At 38.9% G+C, this 14730-nt stretch overlaps 1 protein-coding gene across 3 annotated transcripts in view; it reads left to right on the plus strand.

The window, feature by feature from the left end:
* The window catches only part of EIF4G3 (eukaryotic translation initiation factor 4 gamma 3), a 362883-nt gene that overhangs the window by 18193 nt on the left and 329960 nt on the right, over positions 1 to 14730 (plus strand). The window lies entirely within an intron of this gene.

Consider the following 14730-nt stretch of genomic DNA (forward strand, 5'->3'; position numbering starts at 1 on the left):
ACAGGGCATCTCTTGTCATAGATATATATGTATTGTATATATCTATATCTCCTTGTTAGTTCAGCTAAGAATTTGAAATATTAGGTTAATTTGACTGCCTTTGAAATGAAAAGGGAAATTATTAAGGTGTAATGCCCAGATGAGCCATGGATATGAAACTAGAAAGCAATTAGGAGTTGTTTCTCAGCCCAATACTTTATTGGAAATCACAACTTTGAAAAATATATTTGGATAAAAGTTCTCCAGAGAGTGAGCATAGAGGGAACCTACCTCAACATAATAAAGGCCATATATGACAAACCCACAGACAACACTGTTCTCAGTGGTGAAAAACTGAAACCATTTCCACTAAGATCAGGAAAAAGACAACATTGTCCACTCTAACCACTATTAATTCAACATAGTTTTGGAAGTTTTAGCCACAGCAATCAGAGAAGAAGAAGAAATAAAAGGAATCCAAATCAGAAAAGAAGGGGTAAAGCTGTCACTGTTGCAGATGACATGATACTATACACAGAAAATTCTAAAGATGCTACTAGAATACTCCTAGAGCTAATCAATGAAATTGGTAAAGTAAGATACAAAATTAGTGCACAGAAATCTCTTGCATTCCTATACACTAATGATGAAAACTCTGAAAGAAATTAAGGAAACACTCCCATTTACCACTGCAACAAAAAGAGTAAAATACCTAGGAATAAACCTACCTAAGGAGACAAAAGACCTGTATGTAGAAAGCTATAAGACACTGATGAAAGAAATTAAAGATGATACAAACAGATGGAGAGATAGACCATGTTCTTGGATTGGAAGAATCAATATTGTGAAAATGACTATACTACGCAAAGCAATCTACAGATTCAGTGTAATCCCTTTCAAACTTCCAATGGCATTTTTCACAGAACTAGAACAAAAAATTGCACAATTTGTATGGAAACACAAAAGACCCCAAATAGCCAAAGCAACCTTGAGGAAAAAAAAAACGGAGCTGGAGGAATCAGGCTCCCCAACTTCAGACTATACTGCAGAGCTACAGTAATCAAGAGAGTATGGTACTGGCACAAAAACAGAAATATAGATCAATGGAACAGGCCAGAAAGCCCAGAGATAAACCCACACACACATGGTCACCTTATTGATACAGGAGGCAAGAATATAAAATGGAGAAAAGACAGCCTCTTCAGTAAGTGGTGCTGGGAACACTGGACAGCTACATGTAAAAGAATGAAATTAAAACACTCCCTAACACCATACACAAAAATGAACTCAAAATGGATTAAAGACCTAAATTAAGGCCAGACATTATAAAACTCTTGGAGGAAAACACGGGAAGAACACTCTTTGAAGGAAGTGTGTTGCTGTGAAATGTAAATCACAGCAAGGTCTTTTTTGACCCACCTCCTAGAGTAATGGAAATAAAAACAAAAATAAACAAAGGGGACCTAATGAAACTTAAAAGCTTTTGAACAGAAAAGGAAACTATAAACAAGACAAAAAGACAACCCTCAGAATGGGAGAAAATGTTTGCAAACAAATCACGGACAAAGGTTTAATCTCCAAAATATATAAACAGCTCATGCAGCTCAATATTAAAAAAACAAACCACCCAGTCAAAAAATGGGCAGAAAACCTTAGTAGACATTTCTCCAAAGAAGACATACAGATGGCCAACAAACACATGAAAAGCTGCCCAGCATCACTAATTATTAGAGAAATGCAAATCAAAACTATAATGAGGTATCACCTGACACCAGTCAGAATGGCCATCATCAAAAAATCTACAAAAAATAAATGCTGGAGAGGGTGTGGAGAAGGGAACCCTCATGCATTGTTGGTGGGAATGTAAATTGATACAGCCGCTCTGGAGAATAGTATGGAGATTCCTTAAAAAGCTAAAAATGGAATTAATATATGACCCAGCAATCCCACTACTGGGCATACCCAGAGAAAACCATAATTCAAGAAGACACATGCACCCCAGTGTTCATTGCAGCACTGTTTACAATAGCCAGGACATGGAAGCAACCTAAATGTCCATCAACAGAGGAATGGATAAAGAAGATGTGGTACATATATACAATGGAATATTACTCAACCTAAAAAGGAACGAAATTGGGTCATTTGTAGAGACATGGATGGACCTGGAGACTGTCATACAGAGTGAAGTAAGTCAGAAAGACGATAACAAATAATTGTATATTAACACATATATGTGGGATCTGAAAAAATTGGTATAGACGATCTTATTTACAAAGCAGAAATAGAGACAGACCACAGACGTAGAGAACAAACGTATGGGTACCAAGGGGGAAGGGGTGGTGGTGGGATGAATTGGGAGATTGGGATTGACATATATAAACTATTGATACTATGTAAAAAATAGATAACTAATGAGAACCTACTGTATAGCACAGGGAACTCTATCCACTGCTCTCCGGTAACCTAAATGAGAAGGAAATCCAAAGAAGAGGGGATATATGTATATATATAGCTGGCTCACTTTGCTGTACACTATAAACTAACACAATATTGTAAAGCAACTATAGTCCAATTAAAAAAATAATTAAAATAAAGAACAATGTATTTGGAGGGAATCCTTCTTATGACAGAAGGATTCTTAAAGGTGAAACACTTTTGGTTCTGAGAAGTGAAACTGAGTTGAACCAGAACCGAAGGTAATTCCATTGAGTATCAGGTTATTTGGCCTCTCCGACTCGCTGAAAAAAGATTAGTAATTCATATTTTATCCATTTGTTTTCAGTTCCTTTAAATAAGCACTGAATTGTGCTTTAGTTAACAATGTTATATGATTAAAAAGAAAAAAAAAACCCAACCCTTATTTGTTTTTCTTATTGGAAGCACTTTTTCCTGTGTCTGAACATGTATAACATTAGTAGTCTATGAAGAGAACTGGGTTATTGCTATCAGAGGCATGCTCCTAGTTGCGAGAATGGTTTTTGAATGCTCTTTTAGGCACTTAAATTATTTTTGCTTTGAGAAAAGAGATTGTTCACTGTGCTTTAGGAGCTGGTAACTAAGTCTGATGCTTCTTAGCCCTTAACTAAGAAAAATGGAGCTTGCTGACAAAAAATAGGTGGTTTTATAGGCCTGTGAAACCCGACAGCACGTTCAGCAATGTAAACAATGGCAGCTGTCTTTTGCTGGCTTGTCTGTTGTTCGAAATGTAATGAAACTGCTTCTCACAAATGGCTTCACCTGCTGACTCATCTTCCGGCCCCTAAACAACCATAGTATCCAGCATTTTTTAATGCAGGGATTGAGAATTAAAAGAATCCAAGTCTTAGAATGTGAGGGTAGGAATGGATCATGGAAATCCTTTAACTCAGCCCCTTCACAGATGGCCTCGAAAGAAAGGTTATTGTGGAGGAGGCCATATTTTGATAGTTATAAGAATTAGTGATACTACTATTCAGAGAGCCATTAGAATCTTCTTGAATGATTGAGGGCTCTTTTCTGTATAGAAATCCTTGAGATGTGCTTTTTAGCTTTCCTACAAAAATAATACATTCTGAAAGTGGTTGTAAGTCACTGGTACGGGGCAGCACACATTTAACGCCTGCTGTATACTGTAGGAGGAATGTGGGAAGAAGTAAAATGAAAGATGGACATTGTTCCTGAAAAACTTCCAATTTAATTAGAAAATAGATATGAGAAAAGAGTGGGAAACATTTAGGAGTCAATTTATTAATGAGTGTATAAGCTGATTTACCTGATACATTGTGAAAGAGGCTTGTGTAAATTTATGTGAGCTCTTAGAGCAGTGGATGCAAAAAAATCTCTTGCAGAAGTGAAAACTTCCCAATTATATTTTAATTCTATAGATTGGAAATTACATTCCAAGAAACTGAGGCAGAATTTCCACAGAAAACACAGCGAAAACCGTTGACTTAAAATAGTGGTTCTCAGGGTTTTTTTGTTATTTAAAAAAAAATCTCAAGAGTACAGATTTTTAAAATAAATCTGTACATTATTAAATATTATTGAGAATCTCAGAGAGCTTTTCTTATGTGGGCTATATCTGTTGATATTTATATTAGATATTAAAATGAAAAAATTAAAAATATTCACTTAATTAAAAACAAGACAAACCCAGTATAGGTTAACTTAAATAATTGAAAAATAACTTTTTCAAAACAAAAATTAGGGCTTCCCTGGTGGCGCAGTGGTTGAGAGTCCGCCTGCCGATGCAGGGGACACGGGTTCGTGCCCTGGTCCAGGAAGATCCCACATGCCGCGGAGCAGCCAGACCTGTGAGCCATGGCCGCTGAGCCTGCGCGTCCGGGGCCTGTGCTCCGCAACGGGAAAGGCCACAACAGTGAGAGGCCCGCGTACCGCAAAACACACACACACACACACACACACACACACACACACACAAAAATTAGTGAGAAGAGTGGCGTTTTATATTTTTCCAAATCTCTTTAATTTCTAGCTTAAAAGAATGTAACGATTCTCATATCTGCTTCTGCATTCATTCTGCTATACAGTGTTTTGTTTGAAGAAAATCTGGTCTCACTCAGATCAGATTTGGGAAGGAGACTGGGAGGGAGAGGAGTATTTTAATGTCTTTCTCAGGTAATTGTGGATATTCTTTATTATTATACCAAAACTTGACAATGGTAGTTTCTTTTCTTTCTTTTTTTTAAACCTAACTTTCTGACAATGGTAGTTTCTTAAAAGTTAGTTTCAATTTGGAACCTGAAACCATGTCCATGAACTTATTTATTTATTTGGTTGCGTTGGGTCTTCGTTGCTGCACGTGGGCTTTCTCTAGTTTGTCGAGTGGGGGCTACTCTTCATTGCAGTGCACGGGCTTCTCATCGCGAGGGTTTCTCTTGTTGCCGAGCTCGGGCTTTAGGTACGTGGGTTTCAGTAGTTGTGGCATGTGGGCTCAGTAGTTGTGGCTTGCGGGCTCTAGAGTGCAGGCTCAGTAGTTGTGGCGCAGGGGCTTAGTTGCTCCGAGGCATGTGGGATCTTCTGGGCCAGGGATTGAACCCTACATTGGCAGGCGGATAGTGTCCCTTGCATTGGCAGGCAGATTCTTAACCACTGCGCCACCAGGGAAGTCCCTCCATGAACTTTTCATGCACTTAAATCTGTTGGTTTGTATGGTACTTTGAATGGATCTTTTACCCATGCATGATTTTGTAACATCATGCATTGATTATTTGGAAGATAATAGTTTTCAAATGTTGATAGATTTCATTATACAGTGTTTGGGAAGTTTTTGAGCTCTTGGTGGTCGATATCAACTCAGCTGTGACTTGTGAAGTCTGGAAGGATAATTGAAATTGCATTAGTAACCAGTCTTTGGGTTGGAGGGAAATGGATTTCATTTTCATGAAGAAGCTCCATGTTCATGACCCCGAAAATGGGGCATTTTATTGTTCTTGTGCTTATTCGTAGTATTAGCAGGTTTGATTATTCATTTAAGGGATGCAGAACTGGAAATAGTTGGCCTTTTCAAATAAATTTGTTAACCTGGAGGAATTTCTCTGATGGAATGTACAGGTGTACTTTTGAACATGGCTGCTCTAAGTGCTTGGTTCCCTGTCAGTTATAGGTCTGGGAGTCTAGAACCTCTTCTAAACCTTTTAATTTCCTTATCCTCCAATTGAAGATGGACCTCAGCAGTGTACATTTAGAGTCCTGGATCAGTTTTACCTCATGGAATTACTTTCAGTTCTTCCCCAGGCTCTGCCACTGTGTTCTTTTCTTTGAGCTTAGTCTCTTTCACTAAACAGGTACCTAGGGTGAGACAGAGACTAAAATGAATTTCTTTTCCAAGTGGAATGAATGAGACGGTTTGACCTAGGATTTTGCTTCTTGTGTCCCTTGGTGATGTAACAGAAATTGGACTGTTGTTATATTAAACTTTGTTAAGGTTCTGAGGTCAACATATATCCAACGATTACTTTGAAATCAAGGTTGGTTTTTTGTTTTATATAATATCATCTGCTTTTACAGAATTGTACTTTGAAAGTCAGAGTTTAAATAAAATTCTGATTGTTGTCATGTCATCATTTATAATAGCAAACCTTTTGAAACATTCTAAGGTCTAGTAATAGAGTTCTGGGCAAATTCTGGCCTCAATATCCATTGAAATACTATGTAACCCTTAAAAATGTTGCAAAACACTTACTGACATAAAAACGTCCACTTTGGGACTTCCTTGGTGGTCCAGTGGCTAAGACTCCGTGCTTCCAAAGCTGGGGGCCCGGGTTTGATCCCTGGTCAGGGAACTAGATCCCACATGCCGCAACTAAAAAGATCCTGCATGCCACACCTAAAAAAAATGGTCCTGTATGCCTCAACGAAGATCCCGCGTGCCACAACTTAGACCTGATGCAACCAAATAAATATTAAGAAAAAGTCCACATTTATTCTATGGAAGCCAGTTAAAAGTAGCATGTGTGATCAAATTTTATCTTAAAAAATACATAGAAAAAGTGCTTGCTTATACAACAGTGTTCATAGGGGCTATTTCTGGTTGCTGGTGAGATTGGGTGATTTTCATTTTCTTTCTGTGCTAAGTCATTTTTGTTTACATTAACCACATATCACTTTTTTAAAAAAATATATTTATTTATTTTTGGCTGCATTGGGTCTTCGTTGCTGCACACAGGCTTTCTCTAGTTGCGGTGAGTGGGGGCTACTCTTTGTTGCAGTGAGTGGGCTTTCTCATTGCAGTGGCTTCTCTTGTCACGGAGCACGGACTCTAGGCACGCGGGCTTCAGTAGTTGTGGCTTGTGGGCTCAGTAGTTGTGGCTCACGGGCTTCAGTAGTTGCGGTGCATGGGCTCTAAAGCACAGGTTCAGTAGTTGTGGCGCATGGGCTTAGTTGCTCCGTGGCATGTGGGATCTTCCTGGACCAGGGCTCGAACCCGTGTCCCCTGCATTGGCAGGCAGATTTTTTTTTTTTTTTTTTGCGGTGCGCGGGCCTCTCACTGTTGTGGCCTCTCCCGTTGCGGAGCACAGGCTCCGGACGCACAGGCTCAGCGGCCATGGCTCACAGGCCCAGCTGCTCCGCGGCATGTGGGATCTTCCCGGACCAGGGCACGAACACGTGTCCCCTGCATCGGCAGGTGGACTCTTAACCACTGTGCCACCAGGGAAGCCCGACAGGCAGATTCTTAACCACTGCACCGCCAGGGAAGCCCCCACATATCACTTCTATAATCAGAAAAGTAAAGCAGTTTCTACTTTGAAAAATGAAACTAAGCTAAAATGTGACTCCTTGCAAGTTCCTCACTAGGCAAAGACAGATTAAATTACATTCATTATTTTAAGAGTGAAGAGGATTTGAAATACATTTGTAGTTTTTTAACAGAGAATCAAGGGAAAGAGGGAGCATTTTTTTGTTAATTATTAGTTAAGTAAAAACTTATGAATTGTGTTCCCCATGCATTCTGATTAAATTGATCTTTACCGTAATAGTAATACTTACGCTGATCTTCCCAAATTTGTTTTCATGATACCAAGAGAAGCGGCTTAAAGTACTTTGAAAGAGGCGTCATTAAAAAAAAAAAAAAAAGCCTTACTTTTAATGATGTGGCAGATGAGTGCAACATTTTTTATGATACCTCTTATTTGTTACAGAGTTCCCTTTTTAAAGTCCTTTGCCATCTTGTCCTTGCTCTCCTGGCTTCCATCTGGGGCTGCAGCAGGGCTGAGCCAAACATGGCTGCTGCTGCAGCATGGGCGGGCGTAGTATAGGATTCGGCTGCTGTGGTTCCTGTGACGAAGCAGGAGGAGAAGCCTGGAGAGCGTGCTCTAGGTCAGGATTCTCTTAAAGCTTGTTGCCAGGAGAATTGGACTTTTCTTGTGGAGGAGATACTACATTTCAGATTCTGCTGTTGACAGGGAATGCTACTGTGTATTGGGATTTATAGCCTTAGCAGGGGAACCACCCATTCTCTGCAGAAGTGAGAAATCTTAGCATATGCTGTCATTTGCTAAGCAGGATTGGCCATTTTTAGAAAGCAGCAAGGCTTACCTGTCTGTTTCAGTTGATGACAGAGAAGTGTCCAGAATGACGGTGATTTCTGGCTCGGTGGGTAAATTTACTAAATGGGTAGCATTTCTCTCAGGGGCAGACTCGGCGGCATAGAGTAGAGGATTAAAATGGTCTGTCTCCATGTGCAGCTTGTGTGAGGATTACTGTATCACATCAAAAGTAAACCTAAAACGTTGGGTGAGAGATGGGGAGTGGTTTGAATGGAGGATTGAAGTTGCTGCTTAGGCTGCTCCATAGAGTGAATGCACTGCCATTTGGTTGGGGCGTATTTGTGCCTGAGTTTCTGTCCTTTCTGCCTGTGACTGGAGATGGGCATGATGTAGGATATGCTGCTTGACAACCAATAATGATATGATATATCCGGATGCGCAGTAACAAACTACTTCACTCATTTCTCTGTTTCGTATGATGAAGAGAAAAGGCTTTTAAAAAAGAAAAAAGCTCCCTTCCACAGAAAAGCCATATGTGATCACTGTAAAAATCACAGGGAAAAAAGAAAAAAAAATCACTTGTAACTTTACCACCCATTGATAACTATTGTTAGCATTTTGATATATTTCCTTGGAGGAATTTTTAAATATATATATGTTTATATATACATGTGTTGGCATATATGTGTTTATATACATATACTCATATGTGCATAGCTGAAGATCATACTGTGAATATTATTTTTTCTATTTTAACATATTGATACATTCCCATTTTAATAAAAATTTTGAGAGGGCTTCCTTAATGGTATTATAACATTTCTGTATATGGCTGTACCACAGTATACTTAAAGCACATTGCTTATCACTGGATTATTCAGTTAACAATTTTGTTATTAAAAGAAATACTGAGGGCTTCCCTGGTGGCACAGTGGTTGAGAGTCCGCCTGCCAATGCAGGGGACATGGGTTCGTGCCCCTGTCCGGGAAGATCCCACATGCCGCGGAGGGACTAGGCCCGTGAGCCATGGCCGTTGAGCCCGCGTGTCCGGAGCCTGTGCTCTGCAACGGGAGAGGCCACAACAGTGAGAGGCCCACGTACTGCAAAAAAAAAAAAAAAAAAAAAAAAAAGAAATACTGAGACTAACATCTTTGTGTATAATGTTTTTCAATATTTCAGGTATTTGTTCAATAAAGTAAAAATTACTGGATCAGCAGGTGTGAACATTAGGATAATTGATGCATATTGCCCTATTTTTACCAGCATTATATATTCTTTTAACTTTTGTTAATTTGATAGGTGAAAATTATATACAGTTTTAATTTGCATTCTTAGATTACTTATAAGATTTAGTTTTCTCCCATGTTTCTTAGCTTTTATTTACTGTTTTGAAAATTATCTGTTTATATGCTATTTTCATGTCTTTATTCAGATCTTAGTTTAGTTTCAAAACAGTCAAATAATGCATGTGTATTATAAAGAATACAGATTATATTGATTTATACCTTTATATTATATATTTAAAAATAATTAAAAACCTTCACTTCCACTTCCATTATTAGCAGCTATCACAGTTGACAGTTCAGCATCTCTCTTCTTACAGATCTTTTTGTATGCATTTACAAATTGAGAGTAAGAGGAAGGGAAAAAGGGAAGAGAGTCAGGGAGTGGGAGAGAGGTGGAGGTTTTTAGAGGATGGCCTCTGGAGCTGGACTCTGTGATTTGCATCCTAACTGCTGGAAGTGTGAAGTGTGATCTTGGAGGATTTCGAGTCCCATAGCTGATAGTCCCAGCTCTCATGGTTTAGTGGCTGTGTACCTTGGGAAAAATGATTTAACCTTTTTGTGTCCCAGTGTCCTCATGTAAAAGGGTTAATTATAGACTCTAGTGCTTAAGGTTGTTGTGAGGATTAAATTAGTTATACCTATAAGGTACTTAAAATGGTACCTGGCACTTTGTGTTATATAGTAATAAATAGCTATTACTATTATATTACTTGTGTAACAAGATTATAAGTGGGATTATACTGCACATGCTTAGTGATTGCTTTTTCACGTATTGTATAAATCTTTCCCATGTTGATACATGTAGATTATTCTATAGTTGTACCATAATTCATTTAACTCTTTCCTATTGGTGGATATATGTATAGTTTCTAGGCTTTTTTGTATGTGTTAAAATGTATAGTGCAGGGCTTCCCTGGTGGCGCAGTGGTTGAGAGTCCGCCTGCCGATGCAGAGGACACGGGTTCATGCCCCGGTCCGGGAAGATGCCGTGGAGCAGCTAGGCCCGTGAGCCATGGCCGCTGAGCCTGTGGGTCCGGAGCCTGTGCTCTGCAACTGGAGAGGCCACAACAGTGAGAGGCCCGCGTACCGCAAAAAAAAAAAAAAAAAAAGTATAGCGCATATCCTTATACATATGTGTGAGTATTTTAGTAGGATGGAGTCCTATAAATAGAATTGCTGAATTGAAGGGTACGTAAATAAACAATTGGCGATTACTTTTTTAATATCTAAGAATTTTTGTTTTCTCTCCTTTTCTGTGTGTAGCAGATGCGTCTTATTTTATGATTGGAATAGTATCTTAAATCCTTTCATAGGTACTAATTGGAAATTAAAAAAATCTTTTTCTGTTCTCTGTACCATCTCTCTCCCTCCAGGGTTGGTTCTGTTTATTCATCTTGGTTCTTTACTTTCTTAATGTCTGATGATTGTTTAGTTTCCATTCGTGTTTATGAATGGAAGATGAGGTAGATTAGTAGAGTTGACAGATGGAGTCCCTGCAGTTGGGTGACAGGCCTCAAAGGTTGTCTTTAAGTGTTGTGGGTGGCGCCTGACACCAAGGACATTTTACTGAATTGTGCCTTAATTGCTCTTGGAATAAATTTTTTAAAGGAACATATTACTAATAAAAGTAGACTGATTTCTGTTAAGTCTTGTTAACAAGTTTGTAGTATAGTCAGTGTTTTATATGTTTGCATATTGTCTGTGTTTTGTGGAGTTTCTCATGTACAGTATTTTCCAGATACATTTCAGTTATGATTTTGGACTCATCTTCTCACAACTGGATACTGTGAAGTGGAAATCCTAAAATTTCTTTTTTTAAAAAATAAATTTGTTTATTTTATTTTATTTTTGGCTGCCTTGGGTCTTCCTCCACGCGGACTTTTCTCTAGTTGGGGCAAGCAGGGGCTAACTCTTTGTTGTTCTGTGTGGGCTTCTCATTGAGGTGGCTTCTCTTGTCGCACAGCACGGGCTCTAGGTGTGTGAGCTTCAGTAGTTGTGGTGCGCGGGCTCAGTAGTTGTGCATCACAGGCTGTAGAGCGCAGGCTCAGTAGTTGTGGTGCAAGGGCTTAGTTGCTCCGTGGCATGTGGGATCTTTCCCAGGCTAGGGATTGAACACTGCATTGGCAGGCGGATTCTTAACTACTGTGCCACCAGGGAAGTCGCTAACAACTTGTTTGCTCTTAATTCCTTAGCTGAAGAGCTTAGTTGAAGCTTCAAAGCGTTCATAAAACAAGGAAGTAGTTAACTATCTTTCAGTCCTAACCCTGAATATGTCTGCTTTTTTTCAGTTCCCATTTTGTGCAGTTTGTTGATTGGTCTTGTTTTCAAATGGTCGTCTTCACTGTCATCTGTTGCTAAAAACTGCTTTCTCTTAGTTTTGTCTTTTTATAATCTACCTCATAAATAATTCTGCCCAAGCTATTGGAACCTTGAATTTTAGTGAAATGAAGAACATTTTATTGTTCCTTCTCTGCTCTTATATTAGTTTATTGCCATCTTTGCAATTTGAAAATCAATTTGTTAACTGTTTTGTCATTGTGTTGGTTATCCACAAATGTCTAGAAAACATTTTATTTACCTGACAAAGACATATTGTGATACACTCTTTGTTTTGTTTTGTTTTGTTTTTGTTTTTGCGGTACGGGGGCCTCTCACTGTTGTGGCCTCTCCCGTTGTGGAGCACAGGCTCCAGACGCGCAGGCTCAGCGGCCATGGCTCACGGACCCAGCCGCTCCGCAGCATGTGGGACCTTCCCGGACCGGGTCACAAACCCGTGTCCCCTGCATTGGCAGGCGGACCCTCAGCCACTGCGCCACCAGGGAAGCCCTGTGATACACTCTTGATGAGAGAAGTCGGTGTAAAACAAATTGGGAGGATGTGTTTAAGAATGTGAGAAGTATTAATTTTTTGTCATTGAAAACTAAAGTTAGTTAATATTTTCATTAGACTTGATTGACCCAAGTAAGTAATCTTTTACTTTTTTTAAATTGAAGAAAATGCCAATTTAATTAGCATAATTTTAGGGATGTGTTAAAGCTAGGATAGTAGTTCTAAATTTAGGCTGCTCATTGGAATAATTTTTGCAACTTAAAAAATATACAGACATCTTCTGAATCATATTTTGGAGTTGAAGTTTTAGATATATAATTAAAGTTAAGACTCCTAGCCTAGAAAATTGAAATGGTCAATTGTGAGTTAATTAGGTCTTACATATTATATAAATGACATTAAATTAGCTTAATTATTTGGATTGTACCTTTTCTGAGAGGTTTGAGTATTAGCATGTTGCTTGTTGTTGGATTTGAAGTCTGTTCTTTGTTAAGATTCTTGATTTTTTTCTTTTTCTTTTTTTTTGCGGTATGCGGGCCTCTCACTGCCCTGGCCTCTCCCGTTGCGGAGCACAGGCTCCGGACCCACAGGCTCAGCGGCCATGGCTCATGGGCCTAGCCGCTCCGCGGCAGGTGGGATCCTCCCAGACCGGGGCACGAACCCGTGTCCCCTGCATCGGCAGGTGGACTCCCAACCACTGCGCCACCAGGGAAGCCCCAAGATTCTTGATTTTTAATGATCAAGAAATGAATGATTCCTTTACTTCTCAGTAGACATGTCCTTTAAGTTTCATTTCTAGATTCATACTGAAATAGGATTTGGCAGATGACTAGAGGAATATGTTCTTATCTTTTGAAATAGGTTCATTCTGAGACCTGGTAAAAAGTTAAAGGGCAAACCAGGCATTTTGCACCTGACATCCTCTTAGAACTTAAAATATTTTATTACCGGTATCTGATTGGTCATATTGACAAACTAATGGACACTGACAGCCTTTATCTGTTTTCTTCCTGTTACGAAGCGCTGTGCGGCTTGCGGGATCTCAGTTCCCCAGTCAGGGATTGAACCTGGGCCACGGCAGTGAAAGCCTGGAATCCTAACCACTAGCCCACCAGGGAACTTCCTGAAGTGAACTTTCTTAATCCAGCAAAGTTTATTGTGTGCAACGCATAGGCCTGCCCCTGTTGTTATTGAGGATTATTGGGATTACCGTAAACCTGCCTAGAATTTTTATTTATTTATTTAAAAATATTTATTTATTTTTGGCTGTGTTGGGTCTTCGTTGCTGCGTGGGCTTTCTCTGGTCGCGGCAAGCGGGGCCTACTCTTCGTTGTGGTGCCCGGGCTTCTCTTGTTGTGGAGCATGGGCTCTAGGTGCATGGACTTCAGTAGTTGTGGCACGTGGGCTTAGTTACTCCGCGGCATGTGGGATCTTCCCGGTCCAGGGATCGAAACCATGTCCCCTGCATTGGCAGGCGGATTCTCAACCTAATGGAGAGATATAAAAGCTTTCTTATAACTTTAGGTGTAAGAAATTAGATATATAAAATTCCTACAAAGGAGAGATTTGTGCCCTTTGAAAAACAAAATTCAGTGTTTACCTAAGAATACGAGGCTGAGGACACTCCAAGCTACATAAGTATTATGTGCAAAAAATATATATTTGTCAGTCTTTCTCTGTTTTGATAACATCTTTGGATTTATTGCCTTGAATTTGCTTTTGCTCATAGTGAAGTAATAAGAGAACTTAAAATTACTTTCTTCTATATTTTTATTTATAGGTCATGGAAATGAAACTCAGTTAAGGAGCAGAAACACTCTTACTGTGGTTTTCATTCAGATAACATTTTCAGAGTGACAGAAGTGATTTCATTTTTGAGAAGCAAATTATTTCTCTCCCCTTAGTTCACTTTCATTGTTTATACTCTTACCTTGTCATTGGAATTATGTTTCCATTGAAAATAACTAGTAAATATTCTGCTTTCAGTTTTAGCTGCCTATATTTGTGGCTTAATTGAAATCTATTCTGACTAGTAGGAATAAATAGATTCTGACTATGAGAACAAATAATTTATGTGATTATGTTATGGAAAGAAAAAGTAAACTGCCAGTGAAAGCATTTAAATAATATATTAGAGTTTGTAAGGGGAAACTTAGGGTCTCTTACACAAGACAGAACTTTGGTTGAGAGTTTCTTGACCTTTTACTAGTACTTATCATTCCCATTTATTAAGTATAGATTATTTTGATATTTTGGATAATATGCCATAATGCTGTAAAAAAAATAAAAGTTTCTGGCTTTCTGTGCACTCTGCTTTTTGTTTTTCCTTACCCGTTTGGTCTGCTTCTAACATCTCTTCTTTTCTGTGGGTTATTTTACTTCTGTGTGCTCAGTCTCTTTCTCTGTAAAATTGATTAACTAGACTAAACTAATTCCAAAATCCTTTTGGACCTTTTTATTAGCCTATGATTAGGGTAAAAATAATCTCATATATCCTTTTTTTTCACCTTCCTAGAGTATGGGCAGCAGCCCTTGTTGTTACTAAGGGCTTTCTTTTAGGCACAACAGGGGAATATGTGGGAGAAGGGGGTTAGTTGATAATGAAACTTTAGCAATGAAGAATTATCAGAAAAGTTTGAAACATAGTT

The sequence above is a fragment of the Orcinus orca genome, chromosome 1, assembly GCF_937001465.1.
Source record: "Orcinus orca chromosome 1, mOrcOrc1.1, whole genome shotgun sequence".
Taxonomy (NCBI): Eukaryota; Metazoa; Chordata; class Mammalia; order Artiodactyla; family Delphinidae; genus Orcinus; species Orcinus orca.